The sequence below is a fragment of the Ambystoma mexicanum genome, chromosome 10 (assembly GCF_040938575.1).
Source record: "Ambystoma mexicanum isolate Mex_15411 chromosome 10, UKY_AmexF1_1, whole genome shotgun sequence".
Classification (NCBI taxonomy): Eukaryota; Metazoa; Chordata; class Amphibia; order Caudata; family Ambystomatidae; genus Ambystoma; species Ambystoma mexicanum.
The window spans coordinates 872567652-872575810 of record NC_090932.1 but is presented as its reverse complement, the minus strand read 5'-3'; positions in this window follow the sequence as shown (position 1 = coordinate 872575810).

Genomic DNA, 8159 nt, shown 5'->3' with positions numbered 1-8159 from the left:
GTGGATTAAAGGGTTGATCTTTAAGAAGTCTTCCTGTGTGCAGGCAATGCCCAGCATCCCAAATCTTGCATGCAACCAATTGACTCCATTCACGTTCTAAGCTTTCCAGTGTGCAGGGACTCTGTGAAGTTCCACTTTGTTAGGCAGGCCACCTGTGTTGCTCGGCTGCCTCTCACGATTCTCTCTCTGCCTCCACACTAGTGATGTTGCTGGCCCTACTCTCTAGATCTATGCCTCTCTTTAAGCACTGTGCTATGGCTTTGCTCGCACAATCATAGAAAGGGGAGTGTAACTTCATCCTCTGCAGTTTGTGTTGGAAAATGTAGCTTGATTTTTCTTTACATGGTTCATCACACTTGGCAATACGCCAGCATTCATAGACATCTTTTATCTGCCTTGTTATTTACCCTGTGTGGCACTAAACATGAGCCGCTGGGCCAATGAGCAAGGTTTTGCTGATTCAAGCCAGTGGTGATGTATGGGGATGTGTTAAGACTTATCTAGGCCCATACAGGCTTTCGTGAGTTGACTGTCGCATTGTGAAGCGGTTAGGACACTGTGTGTGACTCCTACTTCCAGCAATGACAATTTGAAGCAGTCCCAAGATTACAGCATATTTAAAACAGCACGCTGCTTTGCACGCTTTTGTCTGCTCGTTTGACTACAAATGAAACAATAATGTTTTTTAATTACAGAATTGCAGAATTTAAACAAGAAAACCATGCTTATTAAAATGTGTCCTAAAATTTGGGTTGGGGTTTTGGTGATCCGGTTCAAGTTTGAGAGGGGCAGGGAGGCCATTCCAGAGTGAGGCATCTTCAGAGGAGAGAGATATACCCCCACGCTCTGCCTGGAGAAGCCTCTGCCCCTCAGAGAGTTGGAGGTAGCTCAGTGAAGGGCTCGAGGAGGAAGTTATTCTGGAAGAGAGAGTTGGATATAGTGTGGTTTCCAGCCCCAAAACCCTTCTGGATGATGCAGAGAGTCTTGAACTTGATCCTTGCAGCCACCGAGAGACAGTTTAGCGATTTCAGGGCTGGAGAGATACAGTACCTGGGATTGATGCCAAGAACAAGTCCTGCAGTCCTGTTCTGCATCAGTTGCAGAGGGCAGAGATTAGAAGAAGGCAGACTGAGAAAGAGGCTGTTGCAATAGTCCAGTCTAGGGAGAACAAGGGCTCTGGAGACAGTGAGCTTCTGGGGGAAAGGAAGGAAAGGAAGAATACCTCTGAGGAGGTGCATCTGGAATTGGGCCTTCTTGGCACGGTGCATGATGTGAGCAGAGAAGGAGAGAGTGGAATCAAAGATGACACCAAGGTTTTTTGCCTCACAGGAAGGCAAAGGACGAGGGCCCAAGGAGGGCGGCCAGAGTGAGAGAGGGAAAGCAGGACCGGGGGTCCCAATGAGAAGGATCTCCATCTTATTGGCATAAAGGCAGAGATTGTTGGAGGCACACCAATCCTGAATCGCGGAAAGTCAGTCAGGAATGAGCGAGACAGGAGAGGAGGCTGAGGGGATCCTGAAAGAGAGCTGAGTGTTACCTGCATAACACTGAATTTAAGTAGAGAAGGTAGATATCAAGAGGACCAAAAGGGCCAGGAAGTCATTGAAGAGCCTGGGTGAGAGGATAGAGCCCTGGGGAACACCACATCCAGAGAGAGAGTTGGCGCAGAGAAACGACCCAAGCTGGAACTGGGAGGGTCAATCCAAGAGGAAGAAGGTCAACGACTCCAGGGCCTGATCAATGATGCCCAGATTCTCGCGGAGTTTATTGATAAGGATGGCATAGTTGACTTTGTCAAAAGCAGAGGAAAGGTCAAGGAGGATGAGGACAGAAGGAAGGCTGGAATCAAGGTTAGAGAGCAGATCTTCATGGGTGTTCGGGAGAGACGTTTCCGTGCCTAGGGATGCTCTGAAGCCAGACTGATGATCATGGTGACAACCAACAGATTCAGTGTGTAGAGTAAGCTGGGGGATGGCCAGCTTTTCCAAGAGTTTGTCCAGGAAAGGAGTTATAGATATCGGGTGATAATTTGTTAGACACGTAGGGTCGACAGATGGCTTTTTAAGGAGGGAATGCTCAAGGGAGTGCTTGAGGAGGAAGGGGAAGGATCCCTTGGTGAAAGAGTGATTGCAGAACTCGGCCAAGACAGGAGCGAGGCTGTCAATGTGGTCCTTGATAGTTCTGGATGAGCAGGGGAGCACCTGTTTGGATGACACTTTCATAGATTGAAATTGTCTAGAAACATTGTCGGGCATTGGCAGAGAGAAAAAAGAGAAAGAGGAGGAGAGGAGGAAGTGGGCACAGTGGGGCCAGGAGAGAAAGAGGGAGAGGAAGAGCAGAGTGAGTAAAGGAGGTGAAGTGAGAAGCCAGAGCCACACACAGGGCCTGTGAGGGAACGGTAGAGATGGAGACTGCAGGAGGATTGGCCAGCTCCTTGTAGATTTTAAAGAGTTTTCTCGTGTTCTTATAGGCTGCAGAGACATGGGCTTGGATGTGGACTCTCTTCTTGGACAGGACACAGAGTCTGTATTGTCTATGTAGTAGGCAGCAGGCCAGTTTGTCAGAAGATGAGCCCAAAGCCCTCCACTTTCTCTCAGCCACCCTGAACTTGTGTTTCAGGGCGGCAAAGTCAGAGTGATACCAAGAGTTACACTTACAAGTAAACTACAGACGGCTTATCATGACAGGGGCAAGGATGTCCAGAGCGTTGGAGGTAGAAAAATGCAGATTAGAGAGGGATGTGTCAGAGTGCGATTCAGCCACAGGAGTAAGAGGAGCAGAGAAATTAGAGACCCCCATTCCATCTACCACGGGGAGACACATTCTTCTTTTTTTGTTGATTCGGCAGAATTTAATCAAACTTTCAAAAAAAAATTCATTTAAAACAAGTCAATACAAAAAAAACACATTCATGAATCTTATATTAAAAATTGATTAGTGCACATCTTCATTTCTAATCATCTCATTCGTTATCATCAACCTTATATAACAGATTTAACTCAAATTGCTTACTAAAACAGAAAAAACAAACAAAAGAATTCACAATCATTTACATATCTGATCTTTAACTTCTTCCTCTAAATTTAAGCTTTGCTAAAAATTAACTGCTGCAATTTGGATTGCCATGTTGGTGCATCCCAACAGTACCGCCCAACATTTGGTTGATGAAGTTCCCAAGATATTCACAGTGTCTTGTGAAGAAAATTTCTCGTTTTGACCTAAGCATGGTACATTCAGTGAATAAATGAGTAACAGTTTCAAGAATAGTATCAACTTTGAAAAAACGACAATAATTTTGGTTGATACTCACAGAGCGTCGTCTTGCTTTTATATCATTTGTAATCCACAAATTAAAACGGAGTCGCAGGATGCCAATATGATGTTTAGGAGAAGGACAACGTATTAGATATAGTGGTAAAATGCCTGCCCTTTTCGGGGGGAAACGGGGTGTGTCACCGTCACAAAAGGTTAGACACTGATCACAAGTGTTGATCCAATACGTTTGGTGAATCTTGCTTTTGGCTTTATCGGGATTGGTCAACAAGAAATCAATCGTTATGTCAGCTTTAGCTAAAATATGGTAAACTTTGTCCAACCAATTGGTTACGAAAGCATATTTGGCAGTAAACAATTGGTGTGATAGTTTTTTTAACAGTACATCCTCCTTTGATGACAGTAGGTATTTCCTGAATAAGGCACACAGGCTCCAACTGTAATGGACCTGGAGAGAAAGAAACCCAAGCTCATATCTCAGCCATGCAATTGGTGTGCCTTGCGGCAAGTGTAATACAGATCGCCAAAATGTGGCTTCCCATTGATTCAATTTAAATGGGGACTCATTTGGCATTGACTCTAGACCATATAACAATGTTGAAACAATTTGTTTGGTCCAGAAGTGCCACACCGGCAAGATCAAAAATTTGCCAAATTTATGCATGATGATACGTGCTTGAGAAATGGCTGATATTAACTTGGTCTCCAACCGTTCCAGCTGTCCTTGCCCTTTCCACTTACCCTCCAAGATCATTCCCAGGTAGCAATAGTTGGGTACTACCTGAATTGGGGTTGTACCAATATTACAGACAAACGAAAGGGGCTCTAAATGTCTGGGTGAGTACTGGACAATTTGTGATTTGGAAGAGTTGATTGATAGTTCATTTAAATTTAGATACTCTAAAAACGCATCAAGTAAGCGTTGCAGGCCAAATTGAGTTCTTGAGATAAGGATCAAATCGTCAGCGTACATGAGCGCTTGTAATTGGACATTGTTAATCTTGGGAGAATCCGAGATGGTTTTTGACAAAAATTCTTTGACATCATGAATGTAGTAGTTGAAAACGGCAGAGGCCAGTGAACACCCTTGCTTTAGTCCTCGATAAGTAGGAATTTTGTCTGTTAACAGCCCATCTACAGTGATTCTAATACGCACTGATGTCTCATGATGTAATGAGAAAATGATGTCATATAGAGAGGACGGGCAATGGTCTCTCAATAGTTTTTCCAATAAGAGATGACGACTGACAGGGTCGAATGCTGCGTTTAAATCAATAAACCCAAAAAAGACCTGCTGCCTTCTTTCCTGACAATGTGCTTTGATGGCATTGAGTGTCAATAGATTAATGTGTGTTCCCATTCCCGCCAAAATCCTGTCTGGTTTGAATCGCGATGCTTAGAAGACTCTGTCCAGCTGTTAAATTCACGGAGTACCAGCCTTGTGAATATCTTACCCGGAGCGTCTAAAAGCGCTCTTGGGCGATAATTAGATGGAACAATTCGATCGCCTTGAATATGGGGATAATTATGGAAGATTTACATGAAAGCGGAATATTACGTGTCCGTAATATGTCTCTGAAAATTGTAAACAGTATGTTTGTCCAGATCTACGGGTGTGTTTTAAACATCTGGTTAGATAACCCGTCAGGCCCTTCTGCTCGTCAAGAGCTAATTTTTTGTATAATGTTGTAAATTGTTTCATGAGACGCTTCCACATGCCATATCGATGTAGAAACCGTTTTATACAAACGACTAGCAAACTGAGGATCGCCATGTAAGGTGGAAAAATGACTAAGCCACACTTGCTCAGACACACCATTTAGCTGAGCATCAGCTTGTTGGTGGCAGGTGTGGCTATTTAGCAAACACCACATACCAGAAGAATTTTTATTGTTCATCGCTTGAGCCATTGCTTCACTATCTTGTTGGAAAAGAGTTGACTTCCTACCACGCAGCCAATTCTTATATTTGCATTCGGCAGTTGTCAGGTCCTGACACATTCTTCCTGTTTGCTTTGGAGGTACACGTTTTGGTTTGACACAAGGCAAAACTCCTTCTGCTAACTATTGACCCAATTCTGCCATCAAGAGAACACAGTGCTGTGCTGTAGTTTGTATGTTTTGCCTTTTTCTTGGCTGTAAATGTAGTGATTTCTGTGGCAGGGACACTGTGCACTCCGGCTGCACGTACACATCCTTGTCTACGTTATGCATGCATACTGTACGCTAATATTGTTGTGTTTTTATGTTTTTATGTTTATAAAAGGCTCTACGGTTTGAACAGAGGTGCTGCAGCAGGTCGTTAACCTACTGGTTGGGCTTAGCAAAGGGTAGGATTGGAAATCATATTGAATTCTACTGCATCAATATAATCTCCCTTTCAATTCCTCCTTTCTCAAACAGCTCCATGGATTCAAGAATAAGCTGCAGACATTTGTTTGCAACCTGTACTTTACCTCATGGATTGGAATATAGGTAAGGAGGACCTATATTGGTGTTAGTATTCTCCAATTTACTTGACACAACCTTTTTCATTTCCTGGATAGGGCAGATAGGAGTTGTAGTACCAAAGATTTCTCAACCCACAGGTAAAATGTTCCTACCCACAGTTCTACCCCCACTGAAATGGAGTGCCATGGAGTTTATGACCATGCACAACCAACAATTAAGTTTTATTTTTGTGTTCTTTTTTGATATATTTTCATTCACAAAGATATTGCGGATACAGAGAAACGCATACAACAAATTCATAAAGGCATATATGTATGAAATGTGTTTGCACTCCTACAGGGAGAGCTCTTTCTAGGATTTCACTTGGTGTGTCTGGGGGAGTCATCATGCATTGGCCCAATGTGGCTATGAAGAACACTTGCTGAACAAAAGAGATATGTCAAGCAGATGATTGTGGCATGGAAAGGGGAGGTTCCAGGGATGTCAACGATACATTTGCAAGAATTGTTTAATTTTGTTTTTTATGTGCTCTTTGGGATCCTCCAGGAAATATGAGTGCACCCACATGGTGCCTTCCTGCTTGCTGCTCTTTTCACTACTTAAGGAGCCCTCCAACCTCTTTTCCTTTGCAGTTGGGGAGCAGGTGTAAGTGGATCTAGGTCACCTGGCCTAAGCACCACCCACCTTCTTAGCCCGGCCTCTTCCTTCCTGCTCTTAACTCTTAGATCAAGGGCGTTTCTCGCCCTGGCGTCCAAAGTGAAGGGTACTCAAAGAAAAGGGCAATTCCTGTTTGGATCTGTTGAGACCAGGAGGACCCAGGGTCCGACCCCCTGCTAAGACAGATGGTAAGCATGCACCAACATGTGTTTACACCCTCTGTCCCCAAAGGCCATCCCCACCTTCTCTGGAACCCCAGTGTTGTTCCCTTGTGCCCCCCCTTCCCGCACACAAGAGTCTGGTTTCACCATCACCGTCTTGTGGCCAATGCTGGATTTTACTTTTATGGACTTCATTGATTCACGATGCGTCACCCTTTCTAAACTCTCATGCTGGACTTCCTTTGCATCTTGTACTCATGGTGGCCCTGATTCATGCTGTTCCCATCTTCATCTTGTATCCTGGCTTGCAACATTATGTGTTACTACTGACTTCTGCAATTGTATTCGCTCTCTAATCTTTCTTCTCCACTCTTTTTGACAGCTTACTCTCTGTTCTCTCCTCGCCTCCGCTCTCCCTTTTCCTATCTCCTCCCCTCGTCCCCTTACTTTCTTCTATGCACTTATTCTATCAGAATTGTCTCTGGACCTAGTATGATAGCAACCTCATCTGTCGCTCCGCCATCCCCTTTCTGTCCCCTCCTCCCTCCAGCACTATCTGAAATGTTGTCAGGCCTAGTACGATAGTCGCTTGTTTTGTTCCTCCTCTCCCTTTCTGCACCCCTCTCCCTCACCTTTTGTTTTTCTCCGGCTCTACCAGAAATGTTGTCAGGCCTAGTACGGTCATCACCTGTCTGTTTCCATTTCCTTCCACTCATCCCTCCCTTCCTTATCTATGTCTTAGCTCTTGCACTATCTGAAATGTCGTCAGGCTGAGTATGATAGTTAATTTCACACCCTTACTGTTCATGGCCTATAAGAAAGTCATTGTATTTTCCCTTGTTCCCTCCTAGGTGCTATATAAATAAACTATCATATCATATCACAAAGTTCAGCATTGTGCTCCTCAGTCTTATGAGGCTGGCCATGAGCAGTGTCACTTGGGGAGCAACAGTCATTTGGTTGACAATCACAAGATAGCAGATAGTACCATGTAACAGTCCTGGGGTGTTTGGACACAAGCCAGGGAATTTGGGATAATGGCAATGGACATTTCAGAATAGGCCTGGTTCCTCATTATATATTGTCTCTCTGTCATTGTTACATGCTTTGTTTACACTAATCACCTTAGGAGGATCATATTCTTCTGAAAGAGGAGGAAATGTGGAGCAAAGCTCAAAATAAATGGTCTGCTTCTAGAAGCTCATGGTGTGCAGTGTAGGAATACGTATGTATTTGAAATATTTTTTAGGTTCAGTTAGGCCAGGACAAATGATTTAATGCCCCCTCATATACAATCCCACCCCACAATTCTGGGCAATAAACAGGCAGTGATTGCTCAAAGCTCAAAATGTATTTGAAAGAAATAACTCAATTCATCTAATGTGGTCTCCAGCTTTATACTAAAGAGATCACTACAATTTTATAGATACAAGAACAATTGCTCAATAAAATAAACTGAACCTGCCTACATGAATATCACTACTGGTTGGTTCTCACAAGCATTCATTCCTATAATCAATTATACATGTACATATATATTATATTCTAGTAGATACTCAGCATTATTGAATACACTCCTATGATTGATGCTATTTAGGCAATACAATTGACTTCAATG